The sequence below is a fragment of the Cherax quadricarinatus genome, chromosome 29 (genome assembly GCF_038502225.1).
Source record: "Cherax quadricarinatus isolate ZL_2023a chromosome 29, ASM3850222v1, whole genome shotgun sequence".
NCBI lineage: Eukaryota > Metazoa > Arthropoda > Malacostraca > Decapoda > Parastacidae > Cherax > Cherax quadricarinatus.
In genome coordinates this window covers 36,093,938-36,111,437 of record NC_091320.1, presented here as the reverse complement: position 1 = coordinate 36,111,437, position 17,500 = coordinate 36,093,938, and the positions used below count along the sequence as shown (strand labels likewise).

The following is a 17,500-nucleotide window of genomic DNA, read 5'->3' as shown; positions in this document are numbered from 1 at the left end:
TTTCCTTTTCTTCCTCTTCCTCTCCTTTCTTCATTTGCTTGGAGTCAATGCGATAACTTGAAAATGCCTCTTCGGATCGTCTTCAACCCTTTCAGCGCTCCTGTATCTCAATAAAACAAATACCATAATTGTTACTGCCCAATATAACACCAAACAGCGGGTTTTATCTACATGATGACCACCCATTGGAGGTTTCGGTCACTTGACTAAGGCCTTCCGCTGGCTTACCAGTCCACCCGTTTAAAAACTAATTTGCAGATATAATCTGCCTTCAATATTTATGTTGGTAATGATTAGTGATGTGTTTAGAGAGAGTGAGCTGGGTTTAGAGAGAGTGAGCTGGGTTTAGAGAGAGTGAGCTGGGTTTAGAGAGAATGAGCTGGGTTTAGAGAGAGTGAGCTGGGTTTAGAGAGAGTGAGCTGGGTTTAGAGAGAGTGAACTGGGTTTAGAGAGAACGAGCTAGGTTTAGAGAGAGTGAGCTGGGTTTAGAGAGAGTGAGCTGGGTTTAGAGAGAGTGAGCTGGGTTTAGAGAGAGTGAGCTGGGTTTAGAGAGAGTGAGCTGGGTTTAGAGAGAGTGAGCTGGGTTTAGAGAGAGTGAACTGGGTTTAGAGAGAATGAGCTGGGTTTAGAGAGAGTGAGCTGAGTTTAGAGAGAGTGAGCTGGGTTTAGAGAGAGTGAGCTGGGTTTAGAGAGAGTGAGCTGGGTTTAGAGAGAGTGAACTGGGTTTAGAGAGAAGTGAGCTGGGTTTAGTTTAGAGAGGGTGAGCTGAGTTTAGAGGGAGAGAGTGAGCTGGGTTTAGAGAGAGTGAGCTGGGTTTGAGAGAGTGAAGCTGGGTTTAGAGAGAGTGAGCTGGGTTTAGAGAGAGTGAAGCTGGGTTTAGAGAGGAATGAGCTGGGTTTAGAGAGAGTGAGCTGGGTTTAGAGAGAGTGAGCTGGGTTTAGAGAGAGTGAGCTGGGTTTAGAGAGAGTGAGCTGGGTCTAGAGAGAGAGTGAGCTGGGTTTAGAGAGAGAGAGAGAGAGAGAGAGAGAGAGAGAGAGAGAGAGAGAGAGAAGAGAGATGGCTTTAGAGAATGAGCTGGGCTTAGAGAGAGTGAGCTTGGTTTAGAGAGAGAGTGAGCTGGGTTTAGAGAGAGAGAGAGAGGAGAGAATGAGCTGGGTTTGGTTTGAGAGAGAGGAGAGAGAGAGAGAGAGAGAGAGAGAGAGAGAGAGAGAGAGAGAGAGAGAGAGAGAGAGAGAGAGAGAGAGAGAGAGAGAGAGAGAGCTGGCTTTAGAGGGTGAGCTGGGTTTAGAGAGGATGAGCACTCTTATTGTGGAAAAGAGACGTATCTCTCTTTGTTTAGAAGTTTATCATAACCTGGATCACCAGACTTGTAACTCCAGACCTGTAACTCCAGACCTGTAACTCCAGACCTGTAACTCCAGACCTGTAACTCCAGGCTTGTAACTCCAGACCTGTAACTCCAGACCTGTAACTCTAGACCTGTAACTCCAGACCTGTAGCTCTAGACCTGTAACTTCAGATCTATAACTCCAGACCTGTAACCCCAGACCTGTAACTCTAGACCTGTAACTCCAGACCTGTAACGATAAACCTGTAACTTTAGACCTGGAACTCTAGATCTGTAACTCCAGACCTGTAGCTCTAGACCTGTAACTTCAGATCTATAACTCCAGACCTGTAACTTAAGACCTGGAACTCTAGATCTGTAACTCCAGACCTGTAGCTCTAGACCTGTAACTCCAGATCTGTAACTCCAGACCAGTAACTTAAGACCTAGAACTTCAAACCTGTAACTTCAGACCTGGAATTTGAGACCTGTAACTCCAGATCTAACACAGGTAAGAAATGTTTTAACAACCTTCCAATTAACGTTTCTAGAGATATATATATATATATATATATATATATATATATATATATATATATATATATATATATATATATATATATATATATATCTATATATATATATATATATATATATATATATATATATATATATATATATATATATATATATATATATATATATATATATATATATATATATATTTATATATATATATATATATATATATATATATATATATATATATATATATATATATATATATATATATATATATATATATATATATATGCGTGCCGAATAGGCAGAACTTGCGATCTTGGCTTAAATAGCAACAACTCATCTTGCCATATAGGACAAGTGAAAATTTGTGTATGCAATAATTTCGCCAAAATCATTCTGAACTTAACGAAAAAATTATATTTCACTGTGTTTGTCTATTATTAAATTATTGTAAACAAATCTAAAATATATTTAGTTGGGTTAGGCTAAAATAAATTACTCTTGTTATAATAAGGTTAGGTAAGTTTTCTAAGATTCTTTTGGTGCAAAAGTATAAAAGAAAATTTCAGAAAGGACTTAAATTTAAATGAGTTCTTGCTAATTGACCAGTTTTACATATTCAATTTGACATTATATATATATATATATATATATATATATATATATATATATATATATATATATATATATATATATATATATATATATATATATATATATATATATATATATAAATATATATTTATATATATATATATATATATATATATATATATATATATATATATATATATATATATATATATATATATATATATATATATATATATATATATATATATATAAAGAATATATAAAGAATATAGCAGGGAACCTCCCCTGAACGCCTGTCATCATCCCCTGGACAAGATATTCCTTAATTCTATTTTTTATACCAATTTGTTCAAGAAATCTGCTTGACAGTGGCCATCTGGTGGACTCTCCTTGACACTGATTACCCCGGGAGGGGAAAGCTTAGGCTCTCTTTGGCACTGATTACCCCGAGATGGAAAGCTTAAGCTCTACCAATTACCTATAATGTAGCTTGGGTCGTTTATCAGCTTTATTTCAAGTTCAGGAGACACGGGGACCTTTGTTGATGATAGCTGGATATTACAGTGACTGTTGATGTTGTATTTAGGGAGCGAGAGAGAGAGAGAGAGAGAGAGAGAGAGAGAGAGAGAGAGAGAGAGAGAGAGAGAGAGAGAGAGAGAGAGAGAGAGAGAGAGAGAGAGAGAGATAAAACGAGAAAGACAAAGTGAGAGAGACATATGTATGTATATATATATATATATATATATATATATATATATATATATATATATATATATATATATATATATATATATATATATTATAAGGGAAGAGGGAGTAAGGTCACGTTACTAGAGGCTACCTGGTCGCTCTGATGACCCCTAAGGATTTAGCGATTATTACTTAATATAATATTAGTAATAATAATAATAATAATAAAAATAACACTTATAACTATAATTATATAAAAATTAAGAGTAATCATACTTCTGACTGGCTGCTACTGCTGCTACTGCTGTTGCTGCTCCTGCTACTACTGTTGCTACTGCTGGCGCTGCTGCTGCTTCTGCTACTGCTACTGCTGCTGCTACTGCTGCTGTTACTGCTGCTGCTGCTACTGGTGCTGCTTCTGCTACTGCTGCTGCTACTGCTGCTGCTGCTGTTACTGCTGTTACTGCTGGTGCTGCTAGTGGTGCTGGTGCTGCTTCTGCTACTGCTGCTGCTGCTGTTGCTACTGCTGCTGCCGCTACTGCTGCTGCTGCTAGTGCTGCTGCTACTGCTGCTACTGCTGCGCTGCTGCTGCTGCTGCTGCTGCTGCTGCTGCTGCTGCTGCTGCTGCTGCTGCTGCTGCTGCTGCTGCTGCTGCTGCTGCTGCTGCTGCTGCTGCTGCTGCTGCTGCTGCTGCTGCTGCTGCTGCTGCTGCTGCTGCTGCTGCTGCTCCTGCTGCTGCTGCTGCTGCTGCTGCTGCTGCTGCTGCTGCTGCTGCTGCTGATGCTGCTACTACTAGTAATATAATAATGTAATGAATAATGTAATAACAATAACAATAATAATCCCTAGTAAAGTCACTCACAATTTTGAAAAAGGTTTGAAGTCTATCAAGTAGACGAGTGATCATTAAGGCTGTAATATCACTCAGACAACACACGTCAGTAAGTCTCTAATCCCTGAACGGTAAATTATAAACAGTGAGAGATACTCAGCTCTCAGTGTACATACTGTGTCAGGTGACAAGCTGCGTCACCTAGGTTCAGGAGACCATCAGGGGATGGTGCTCACCTGTCGATAAGGTGGAAGGAAAACTGGACAGGTGACTTCTCTTGCCGGCTTGCTATCTGCCTTCCTGCTTGTCACCTGTTTAACAGACAAATGCTAGTATGAATATAAATATATATATATATATATATATATATATATATATATATATATATATATATATATATATATATATATATATATATATATATATATATACATGTATATATATATATATATATATATATATATATATATATATATATATATATACATGTATATATATATATATATATATATATATATATATATATATATATATATATATATAATGCCAATAATAAATGCCAATAATAATAATAATAATAATAATAATAATAATAATAATAATAATATTGAACAAGAGATACAAGGTGCAAACAACCACAGGGGAAGTTTAATGATAGCTTCAGGACTTTCGTGTTGCAATCAATACAGCATCAGAAGCTTGCAATTTTGCGGAAATGAGTAGGAAGTCCAAGGCCTAGAGCTATCATTTAACTCCCCTTGTGGTTGTTTTGCATCTTGCATCGCTTGTTCCCGTTTATTGTATTTGTGAGTTTGTTTTTTTATTGTTATTGTTGTTCTCATCTTCCTTTTCGTCCTCTTCCTCCTCTTCCCTCTCCTCCTCCTCCTCCTCCTTTACCTCTTCTACTTCCTGTTTCTACTTATTATTAAAAATAATAGCATCACAAAGCCTCTCCCTTCATGACCTGTGTGACCTCACCGAGAGTGACCTTTTGACCTTGTTTAGCCCTGCTTGACCTTGCACAAGACAAGAGACACCCATAATTGCCAAGGGAATTAACTTCTACGTCGTTATCAGCGGTTCTTCTTAATTGTCTTCAATCCTTCAAGCGCCCACGTAAGTCAACTCTGCCATAATGACTCTGTTTACCTGTCGTCTTCCATTTATTTGTTCTGTTTTTGTTCTCATGAGGGTGTAGTTGTTGGCAGTGTACTTGTTTTGTGTGTGTGTTATTGTACGTTGGTAAATGGTTCAGAGAACCATGGACTGATTACATCGACTCCAGGCTGAGGGACTGATTACATCGACTCCAGGCTGAGGGACTGATTACATCGACTCCAGGCTGAGGGACTGATTACATCGACTCCAGGCTGAGGGACTGATTACATCGACTCCAGGCTGAGGGACTGATTACATCGACTCCAGGCTGAGGGACTGATTACATCGACTCCAGGCTTAGGTACTGTTTACATCGACTCCAGGCTGAGGGACTGATTACATCGACTCCAGGCTGAGGGACTGATTACATCGACTCCAGGCTGAGGGACTGATTACATCGACTCCAGGCTGAGGGACTGATTACATCGACTCCAGGCTGAGGGACTGATTACATCGACTCCAGGCTGAGGGACTGATTACATCGACTCCAGGCTGAGGGACTGATTACATCGACTCCAGGCTGAGGGACTGATTACATCGACTCCAGGCTGAGGGACTGATTACATCGACTCCAGGCTGAGGGACTGATTACATCGACTCCAGGCTGAGGGACTGATTACATCGACTCCAGGCTGAGGGACTGATTACATCGACTCCAGGCTGAGGGACTGATTACATCGACTCCAGGCTGAGGGACTGATTACATCGACTCCAGGCTGAGGGACTGATTACATCGACTCCAGGCTGAGGGACTGATTACATCGACTCCAGGCTGAGGGACTGATTACATCGACTCCAGGCTGAGGGACTGATTACATCGACTCCAGGACCGAGGGACTGATTACATCGACTCCAGGCTGAGGGACTGATTACATCGACTCCAGGCTGAGGGACTGATTACATCGACTCCAGGCTGAGGGACTGATTACATCGACTCCAGGCTGAGGGACTGATTACATCGACTCCAGGCTGAGGGACTGATTACATCGACTCCAGGCTGAGGGACTGATTACATCGACTCCAGGCTGAGGGACTGATTACATCGACTCCAGGCTGAGGGACTGATTACATCGACTCCAGGCTGAGGGACTGATTACATCGACTCCAGGCTGAGGGACTGATTACATCGACTCCAGGCTGAGGGACTGATTACATCGACTCCAGGCTGTGGGACTGATTACATCGACTCCAGGCTGAGGGACTGATTACATCGACTCCAGGCTGAGGGACTGATTACATCGACTCCAGGCTGAGGGACTGATTACATCGACTCCAGGCTGAGGGACTGATTACATCGACTCCAGGCTGAGGGACTGATTACATCGACTCCAGGCTGAGGGACTGATTACATCGACTCCAGGCTGAGGGACTGATTACATCGACTCCAGGCTGAGGGACTGATTACATCGACTCCAGGCTGAGGGACTGATTACATCGACTCCAGGCTGAGGGACTGATTACATCGACTCCAGGCTGAGGGACTGATTACATCGACTCCAGGCTGAGGGACTGATTACATCGACTCCAGGCTGAGGGACTGATTACATCGACTCCAGGCTGAGGGACTGATTACATCGACTCCAGGCTGAGGGACTGATTACATCGACTCCAGGCTGAGGGACTGATTACATCGACTCCAGGCTGAGGGACTGATTACATCGACTCCAGGCTGAGGGACTGATTACATCGACTCCAGGCTGAGGGACTGATTACATCGACTCCAGGCTGAGGGACTGATTACATCGACTCCAGGCTGAGGGACTGATTACATCGACTCCAGGCTGAGGGACTGATTACATCGACTCCAGGCTGAGGGACTGATTACATCGACTCCAGGCTGAGGGACTGATTACATCGACTCCAGGCTGAGGGACTGATTACATCGACTCCAGGCTGAGGGACTGATTACATCGACTCCAGGCTGAGGGACTGATTACATCGACTCCAGGCTGAGGGACTGATTACATCGACTCCAGGCTGAGGGACTGATTACATCGACTCCAGGCTGAGGGACTGATTACATCGACTCCAGGCTGAGGGACTGATTACATCGACTCCAGGCTGAGGGACTGATTACATCGACTCCAGGCTGAGGGACTGATTACATCGACTCCAGGCTGAGGGACTGATTACATCGACTCCAGGCTGAGGGACTGATTACATCGACTCCAGGCTGAGGGACTGATTACATCGACTCCAGGCTGAGGGACTGATTACATCGACTCCAGGCTGAGGGACTGATTACATCGACTCCAGGCTGAGGGACTGATTACATCGACTCCAGGCTGAGGGACTGATTACATCGACTCCAGGCTGAGGGACTGATTACATCGACTCCAGGCTGAGGGACTGATTGCGTCAACTCCAGGCTGAGGGACTGATTACATCAACTCCACGCTGAGGGACTGATTACATCAACTCCAGGCTGAGGGACTGATTATCCCATATTCCTTCTGCGCTGTCTTCTGTACTGTCTTCTGTACTGTCTTCTGTACTGTCTTCTGTACTGTCTTCTGCACTGTCAAGTGGGGCCTCCGGCCACGTACCTGCCTTTGTCACCTGTGGACCAGTTTAGACCAAACTTGTGCAGTTACACATCCCTTCACACCACCACCGCCACTACCACTATTACTACTGCCACCACCATTACTACTGTTACGGCCACCACCATCACATGTACACTTATAGTCACATTTCTTGTGACTGAAAGTGTATATATATATATATATATATATATATATATATATATATATATATATATATATATATATATATATATATATATATATATATATATATATATATATATATATATATATATATATATATATATATATATATATATATATATATATATATATATATATATATATATATATATATATATATACACACACACACACACAGAAGTGTTTGAGGGGGACCAGAACTATTATATTAATATTTTAAGTTATTAAACTCTCAGTGAAAACCCGCGGGAGGACTACTTTTGGAAAGACCCCTGGGGGACTACTTTTGGAAAGACCCCTTGGGAACTACTTTTGGAAAGACCCCTGGGGAACTACTTTTGGAAAGACCCCTGGGGGACTACTTTTGGAAAGACATCCCTGGGACACTACTTTTGGGAAGACCCTGCTTGGTAAACTCCCCTGGGGCTAAGATAATGTAGGAGTCTTTATTGCAGTGGGATGACAGGACCTCTCAGTGAATATCAATGGTACGATCCCCCCTTGTATAGGACTCCCGAGAGACATGATCGCGTGTACGACTCCCGCGAGACAGGGTCGCGTGTACGACCCTCGCGAGACAGTGTCGCGTGTACGACCCTCGCGAGACAGGGTCGCGTGTACGACCCTCGCGAGACAGTGTCGCGTGTACGACCCTCGCGAGACAGGGTCGCGTGCAAACTCCCATCATTTATTCACGAGAGGACCTCAGGTATCAACAGTCAATTACGCACTCTGACACACGTCAACAAACTACTTACCTTGACTATGGATAGACAGATGGATGAATCGCATGTATCTACTGCGAATGGATGGCTAAATTAATGTCAACGTATGAATAGAAGGATTGATGAACTGAATCTTTGAGGGGAGAGGTGCATAGTTCTTACTCAACTAATAGATGTACAGTCGAAGTGAATTGATACATGTGGATGGCAGGAGTTGATGGTCTGGGGTGGATGGTGGGAGTGAATGGTTTAGGGTGGATGGCAGGAGTGGATGGTTTGAGGTAGATGGTGGGAGTGGATGGTTTGGGGTGGATGGCAGGAGTGGATGGTTTGGGGTGGATGGCAGGAGTGGATGGTTTGGGGTGGATGGCAGGAGTGGATGGTTTGGGGTGGATGGCAGGAGTGGATGGTTTGGGGTGGATGGCTGGATTGGATGATTTGGGGTGGATGGCAGGAGTGGATGGTTTGAGGTGGATGGCAGGAGTGGATGGTTTGGGATGGATGGCAGGAGTGGATGGTTTGGGGAGGATGGCAGGAGTGGATGGTTTGGGGTGGATGGCAGGAGTGGATGGTTTAGGGTGGATGGCAGGAGTGGATGGTTTGGAGTGGATGGCAGGAGTGGATGGTTTGGGGTGGATGGCAGGATTGGATGATTTCGGGTGGATGCCAGGAGTGGATGGTTTGGGGTGGATGGCAGGAGTGGATGGTTTGGGGTGGGTAGCAGGAGTGAATAGTTTGGGGTGGATGGTTTGGGGTGGATGGCAGGAGTGGATGGTTTGGATGAATGGCAGGAGTGGATGGTTTGGGGTGGATGGCAGGAGTGGATGGTTTGGGGTGGATGGCAGGAGTAGATGGTTTGGGGTGGATGGCAGGAGTGGATGGTTTGGGGTGGATGGCAGGAGTGGATGGTTTGGGGTGGATGGCAGGAGTGGATGGTTTGGGGTGGATGGCAGGATTGGATGATTTGGGGTTGATGGCAGGAGTGGATGGTTTGGGGTGGATGGCAGGAGTGGATGGTTTGAGGTGGATGGTGGGAGTGGATGGTTTGGGGTGGATGGCAGGAGTGGATGATTTGGGGTGGATGGCAGGAGCGTATGGTTTGGGGTGAATGGCAGGAGTGGATGGTTTGGGGTGAATGGCAGGAGTGGATGGTTTGGGGTGGATGGCAGGAGTGGATGGTTTGGGGTGGATGGCAGGAGTGGATGGTTTGGGGTGGATGGCAGGAGTGGATGGTTTGGGGTGGATGGCAGGAGTGGATGGTTTGGGGTGGATGGCAGGAGTGGATGGTTTGTGGTGGATGGCAGGAGTGGATGGTTTGAGGTGGATGGCAGGAGTGGATGGTTTGGGGTGGATGGCAGGAGTGGATGGTTTGGATGAATGGCAGGAGTGGATGGTTTGAGGTGGATGGCAGGAGTGGATGGTTTGGGGTGGATGGCAGGAGTGGATGGTTTGGGGTAGATGGCAGGAGTGTATGGTTTGTGGTGGATGGCAGGAGTGGATGGTTTGATTTCAGATAGCAGGGATGGAAGGAGAAACGTTCGGTTTTCCTTTTGGGTCACCCTGCCTCGGTGAGACAGAAACACAAAAGATTAATTGGTCTGTATATTTCGATCCCCTTCTGGGGTCCTCTTCAGCAGACTGACAAGTGTTTGTTAGACTTTAGTTACCCATTGTGTCTATGACCTAAGACAGACCATTGAGGAACTGACCTCTGAGCTGGTCCACTTGAGAGTGCCATGCAGCTGGCACTACAGGGCTATAAATTAGATGATGCCACCTCCAGCTGGTGATAATGGAGGGAACTGGTCAGTGGAGAAGGAGGAGTAATAGTAGGATAAAGAGGAAGAAAAGGAGGAACAGGAGAAAGAGAAGAAGGATGGAGAGAAAAGTTTTTAATGTGAGTTATTTTTTTAAACCAAAAAATATCCGATTTTGGGGGGAAAAACTAAATTTTCCAAAATAGCTTGAAAAAAATAAAAATAAAGGAAAAATACTGGGAAATATCTTGGTTTATGAATTCATTTAAAATATAAAGAAGTCTAGTCTTGTTATCCGTCGTGTTGAACAGCTACTATATCACAAGACGGGCAGCCGCCAGCACCTTCACTCTGCCCGACCGTCTCTGAAGTGACTCGCCTCACCACCGATCACTCCTCTAATACCTCGCCACTCAGACATGTTTTTCATGCTATTTGTGAATCAGAGAAGTCTAGAAGGCTTACTAAATGGGAGGTGAAGCTAGCAGGTGACTGTTGAATATTCCTGCTAGCAGGTGACTGCTACATAGGCCCTTTATATAAAGGGAAGGGGGACAAAAGAGATTGTAAAAATTATAGAGGAATTAGTTTACTGAGTATACCAGGAAAAGTGTACGGTAGGGTTATTATTGAAAGAATTATAGGTAAGACAGAATGTAGGATTGCGGATGAGCAGGGAGGCTTCAGAGTGGGTAGGGGATGTGTAGATAAAGTGTTTACATTGAAGCATATATGTGAACAGTATTTAGATAAAGGTAGGGAAGTTTTTATTGCATTTATGGATTTAGAAAAGGCGTATGATAGAGTGGATAGAGGAGCAATGTGGCAGATGTTGCAAGTATATGGAATAGGTGGTAAGTTACTAAATGCTGTAAAGAGTTTTTATGAGGATAGTGAGGCTCAGGTTAGGGTGTGTAGAAGAGAGGTAGACTACTTCCCGGTAAAAGTAGGTCTTAGACAGGGATGTGTAATGTCACCATGGTTGTTTAATATATTTATAGATGGGGTTGTAAAAGAAGTAAATGCTAGGGTGTTCGGGAGAGGGGTGGGATTAAATTATGGGGATCAAATTCAAAATGGGAATTGACACAGTTACTTTTTGCTGATGATACTGTGCTTATGGGAGATTTTAAAGAAAAATTGCAGAGGTTAGTGGACGAATTTGGGAGTGTGTGTAAAGGTAGAAAGTTGAAAGTGAACATAGAAAAAAGTAAGGTGATGAGGGTATCAAATGATTTAGATAAAGAAAAATTGGATATCAAATTGGGGAGGAGGAGTATGGAAGAAGTGAATGTTTTCAGATACTTGGGAGTTGACGTGTCGGCGGATGGATTTATGAAGTATGAGGTTAATCACAGAACTGATGAGGGAAAAAAGGTGAGTGGTGCATTGAGGTATATAAGGAGACAAAGAACGTTATCTATGGAGGCAAAGAAGGGAATGTATGAAAGTATAGTAGTACCAACACTCTTATATGGGTGTGAAGCTTGGGTGGTAAATGCAGCAGCGAGGAGGTGGTTGGAGGCAGTGGAGATGTCCTGTCTAAGGGCAATGTGTGGTGTAAATATTATGCAGAAAATTCGGAGTGTGGAAATTAGGATAAGGTGTGGAGTTAATAAAAGTATTAGTCAGAGAGCTGAAGAGGGGTTGTTGATGTGGTTTGGTCATTTAGAGAGAATGGATCAAAGTAGAATGACATGGAAAGCATTTAAATCTGTAGGGGAAGGAAGGCGAGGTAGGGGTCGTCCTCGAAAGGGTTGGAGGGAGGGGGTAAAGGAGGTTTTGTGGGCGAGGGGCTTGGACTTCCAGCAAGCGTGCGTGAGCGTGTTAGATAGGAGTGAATGGAGACGAATGGTATTTGGGACCTGGCGGGCTGTTGGAGTGTGAGCAAGGTAATATTTAGTGAAGGGATTCAGGGAAACCGGATATTTTTATATAGCCGGACTTGAAGTACAATGCCTGCACTTTAAAGGAGGGGTTTGGGATATTAGCAGTTTGGAGGGATATGTTGTGTATCTTTATACGTATATGCTTCTGAACTGTTGTGTTCTGAGCACCTCTGCAAAAACAGTGATTATGTGTTAGTGAGATGAATGTGTTGAATGATGATGAAAGTATTTTCTTTTGAGGGATTTTCTTTCTTTTTGGGTCACCCTGCCTCGGTGGGAGACGGCCGACTTGTTGTTGATACATATATATATATATATATATATATATATATATATATATATATATATATATATATATATATATATATATATATATATATATATATATATATATATATATATATATATATATATATATATATATATATATATATATATATATATATATTCATGCATTTTTATATGTTTTTGTATGTCTGTTTTATCTTGCTTTATCAGATTTATTCCCATCTCTCTCATCAGTTTTTTCTCACTAGTTTCTCTCTATATCTCACATATCTTCCTGCTCTATTTTCTTCACTTTTTACTGGTCATAAATTCCCCAATAGATCCTCGCTCATCTCTCTTCCACTTGCCGCTCCTCTTACTCTTCCTTCCTTCCTTCCTTCCTCCTCCTCCTCTTCCTCTTCCCTGAAGAGAGTCCTTCCCTCTTCCCCTTCTCACGCCGAGCAATTCCTCTTAAATATAATAGGCATTTCAACGGTGCGCTTATGGGCAAAATTCTGTTTTGTGTGTATGACTGGTTTATATTTTATTTTTTGGGTCACCCAATTATTGTAAGCGGTGTCTTTTTTAATATATAAATTGGCATTTTGTGTGATATATCGTTAATCTTAGGTTAATTTATCAGTAAGTTAATATATAAGATAATTGAAAAAACGTCAACATTGATAATAAATTTGCATAAAAAATAAATGGTAGGTAAAGTAGGTATATTTAAGTATAATTGAATGATTTTTTGAGGTGTAATTAACAACGGTTATAACTATGGACATTATTTTTAAAGGGGTGGACCGATATGAGATTAAAAAAAAATCTCACAAAAATATAACATAGAGATTATAAACAAAGAAAAAATATCAAGAAAACCGTAGGAAAAAAAACGAGAAAGAATGTATTAATGTTGGTAGAACGGCTGACAAAATGTAAAGCAAACGGACACAAGTGCAGCTAATGTAACATTTTATTGTGGCAACGTTTCGCTCTCCAGGAGGTTTTTCAAGCTGTTTTTTCAAGCTGATAAGACCAAGACAATTTCTTTTTCCTAAGACAATGAAAACCCTAATTCCCAGGCAAATCGAAAAAGTACCCGGGAAGTTTCCTCTCAGCCAGAGACTCTGAACAACTTGAGAGTGGAGACCAGAGTCTCCGTCCTTAAATTACGAGGACCAGGTCGATTGAGGTCTCAGGTAAGTACTTGAGTTTTATATTACAAGGGAGGACTTCAGGTAAGGTCAAGAACCTCACAAGGCCCTTGAAATTACAAAGAGTACTTCATGTAAGGTCCCAGGAAGGTACAAGAACCTCAGAGTACAAGGAAGACCTCACACTAAGTTTCGAGATGGTACAAGAACCTCAGAGTACATGGAAGACCTCAGACTAGGTCTCGAGATAGTACAAGAATCCAAAAGTACAAGGAGCACCTGAAGGTAACAGGTTGGTACCAGAGCCCCTAGAGTACAAAGAGGACCTCACACTAGGTCTCGAGATAGTAAGAACCTCAGAGTACGAGGAGGACCTCAAGTAAGGAGAGAGGACGGTGCGAGGTCAAACAAATGTCAACTTGAAGGGTAAAAGTCTTGACTTAAATTTTGCTAAGTCGTCGTGACTTGGGTTTTGCTAAGGAAATGAGATGTCTCAGGGCGCTGGGGCGGGACATGACATGTCCGCTGAGCACTTTACCAATTGAAAATTTAATCTTAGACTTGGGCAGACTGTTGCAACTCTCGCCAAGATGATTGGCTGATCTGGGCGAGGGAGGGGTATCTGGGCGAGGGAGGGGTATCTGGGCGAGGGAGGTGTATCTGGGCGAGGTGAAGGGGAGAAAGAAGGAGAAGAGGACTAAGAGGAGGAGGAGGAGGAGGAGGAGAAAGACAGGAAGGATAATGATAATAATAATAATAATAATAGCAAGAAGAAGAAGAAGAAGAAGAAGAAGAAGAAGAAGAAGAAGAAGAAGAAGAAGAAGAAGAAGAAGAAGAAGAAGAAGAAGAAGAAGAAGAAGAAGAAGAAGAAGAAGAAGAAGAAATGACTGTAGACGGTAGAATTACTGACAATGTGTTAAGTAAAAGGACACAAGTTCAACTAATGTGACATTTTAATTGTGGCAACGTTTCGCTCTCCAGGAGCTTAATCAAGCGGTTACAAACAATACATGGACACAGAAGGTATATATATAGGCTCAGAGTGAGGTATAATACTAGTGGTAGTAGCAGTAGTAGTAGTTGTAGTGTGTGGAAAAAGATACTTATGTACAGTTTAGGACATTTATTAAAGGAAACGTTTCGCCACGAGTGACTTCTTCAGTCCTAATACCGAGAAAACTAAGAAAACGAGAATATATAGTGGCAGGAGTCAGGTGAAGTGTCGTGTGTGTAGAGGTGGTGGTGGTAGTAGTAGTAGTAGTAGTAGTAGTAGTAGTAGTAGTAGTAGTAGTTGTAGTAGTAGTGGTAGTGGTAGTAGTAGTAGTAGTAGTGGTAGTAGTTGTAGTAGTAGTAGTAGTAGTAGTAGTGGTAGTAGTAGTAGTGGGTGGTAGTGGTGGTGGTGGTTGGTAGTAGGTAGTGGTAGGTGGTGTGGTGGTGGTAGTGGTGTGGTAGTGTGGTGGTAGTGGAGTGTGGTAGTGGTGGTGGTAGTGGTGCTGGTGGTAGTGGTAGTGGATATGGTAGTAGGTGGTGGTGGTAGTAGTAGTAGGTGGTTGGTGGTAGTAGGTAGTGGTTGTGTAGGTAGTGGTAGTGAGTAGTGGTGGTTGTGGTGGTGGTTGTAGTAGTAGTGGTAGGTGGTATTAGTAGTAGTAGGTTGTAGTAGTAGTAGTAGGTGGTGGTGGCAGTGGTAGGTTGTGGTGTAGTAGTATGTGGTAGTGGTGGTGAGTGGTTGTTTGTGTGGTAGTGGTGGTGGTGGTGGTAGTAGTGGTAGTAGTGGTGGTGGTGGTGTGGTAGTGGAGGTAGTAGTAGGTGGTGGTGGTAGTATGTAGGTGGTAGTAGGTGGTAGGCAGTGTAGTGGTGGTGGTGGTGGTGGTAGGTAGTATGGTTGTGGGAAGTAATGGTAGTAGTAGGTGGTGGTAGGTGGTGGTGGTGGTGGTAGGTGGTGGCAGTGGTAGGTGGTAGTAGGTGGTAAAGTGGCTGTGGTTGTGGTGGCACAGGCAGCAGCAGTGTGGTAGTGGTGGTGGTGTGGTAGTGGTGGTGAGTGGTAGGTAGGTGGTGGTGGTGGTGGTGGTGGTGGTGGTGGTGGTAGTAGTAGTGGTGGTGGTGGTGGTGGTAGGTGGTGGTGGAGTGGTGGTGGTGGTTGGTGGTGGTAGTGGTAGTGGTGGTTGTAGTGGAGTGGTGGTAGTGGTGGTAGTGTAGTGGTGGTGGTATGTGGTAGTAGTATGGTGGTGTGGTGGAGTGTGGTGGTAGTGGTAGTAGTGTGGTAGGTGTAGGTGGTAGTAGTGTGGTAGTGGTGTAGTAGGTGGTAGTAGGTAGTAGTGGTAGGTAGTAGTATGGTAGTAGTGGTAGTAGTGTGAGTAGTTGTAGTAGGTGGTAGTGTAGTAGTTGGTTAGTAGTGTGTAGTGGTGTAGTAGTAGTGGTAGGTAGGTAGTAGGTTGTAGTGTAGTATTGGTAGGTGGCAGTGGTAGGTGCAGTGTGGTGGTGCAGTGTAGTGGTAGTAGGTGGTAAGTGTAGTTGTGTGGTGTAGGTGTGGTAGTGGTAGGTAGTGGTGGTGGTGGTGGTAGGTAGTGGTAGGTGGTGGTGGTGGTAGTGTGTGTAGTGGTGGTAGTGGCAGTAGGTGGTGGTGGTGGTGGTAGGTAGTGGTTGTTGTAGTGGTAATGGTAGTAGGTAGTGGAGTGGTAGTGGTAGGTAGTAGTGGTGGTGGTAGGCATGGTAGTGGAGTGTGGTGTGTAGTAAAGTGGCTGTGGTTGTGGTAGGCAGCAGCAGGCAGCAGTGTAGTAGGTGGTGTGTTGGTGGTGGTGGTAGTAGTAGTTGTGGTGGTAGGTGGTGGTGGTGGTGGTGTTGGCGAGTAGGTAGGTGGTGGTGGTGGTGTTGGCGAGTAGGTAGGTGGTGGTGGTGGTGTTGTAGTAGCAGCAGCAGCAGTAGTAGTAGTAGTAGTAGTTGTAGTGGTAGTAGTAGTAGTTGTAGTGGTAGTAGTTGTAATGGTAGTAGTAGTAGTAGTAGTAGTAGTAGTAGTAGTAGTAGTAGTAGTAGTAGTAGTAGTAGTAGTAGTAGTAGTAGTTGTAGCAGTAGTAGTAGGAAAGAAAAGCATAGGAAGAGGGAAGAAAAGAAAATAAGAAAAAAGAATGACAAAAATAAGGGTTTAAGAGAAGACAAGTCCAGCACAAAAGAAGAGAAGCGGGAAGAGATTTAGAGGAAGATAAAGGCGAGAAAGAGGAGACCCCGAGAGACACACAAACACCTACTGACAGATCCAACCTTTATTACCAGAAGACAAAGTCTATCTGGCCGGCAGCCGGATCAACACACTTAAAGATTATTGACACGGCAGCCGGGTAACAGCCGGGTTTTTTTTTTTTTAATGTCAGGAGACACTGACGTTTTCCAACGTTCGTTTAGCTATGAATAAGGGAACGGAAAAAAAATAAATAAACAACACGGCAAAGGGGGTTAATATCTGTTGACGTTCGGGCAGCCGGCAGCCGGCAGCCGGCAGCCGGCAGCCGGCAGCCGGGCGAACAATCCCTCGTACTTATTAAAAGGTGAGGATTTTATTAATGCTTCCTGTCTGTGTCCTTCCTTTATTCATTATTGTCTGTTTATCATTTAGACGGAGGAGGAGGGGTCAGATAGGAGAAGGTCAATACTGTCAAAGTACCATATTTGGATCCACTTCGAGGACAGCGTGAAGCAAGCTACATTACCACAAGACGGGCAGTCAGCAGCAACTTCACTCTGGCTGTACCCTTCTCCAGAACATCACTTCATCTGAGATCATTTATCCCCAGGATGACTCGGGTATGGAACACATTCGTACAGCATAATGATGTCAACGAGATAAAGTCAGTTGAAC

At 43.4% G+C, this 17,500-nt stretch overlaps 1 protein-coding gene across 2 annotated transcripts in view; it reads right to left on the bottom strand.

Moving 5' to 3' along the window:
* LOC128690452 (uncharacterized) overlaps positions 1-17,500 on the bottom strand; it is a 544,828-nt gene that overhangs the window by 187,061 nt on the left and 340,267 nt on the right. For both annotated transcript variants that reach the window (XM_070089732.1, XM_070089733.1), the window contains one exon: positions 4,205-4,279. The gene's annotated coding sequence lies outside the window, so the exon portion shown is untranslated. The remainder of the gene's footprint in view (positions 1-4,204; positions 4,280-17,500) is intronic.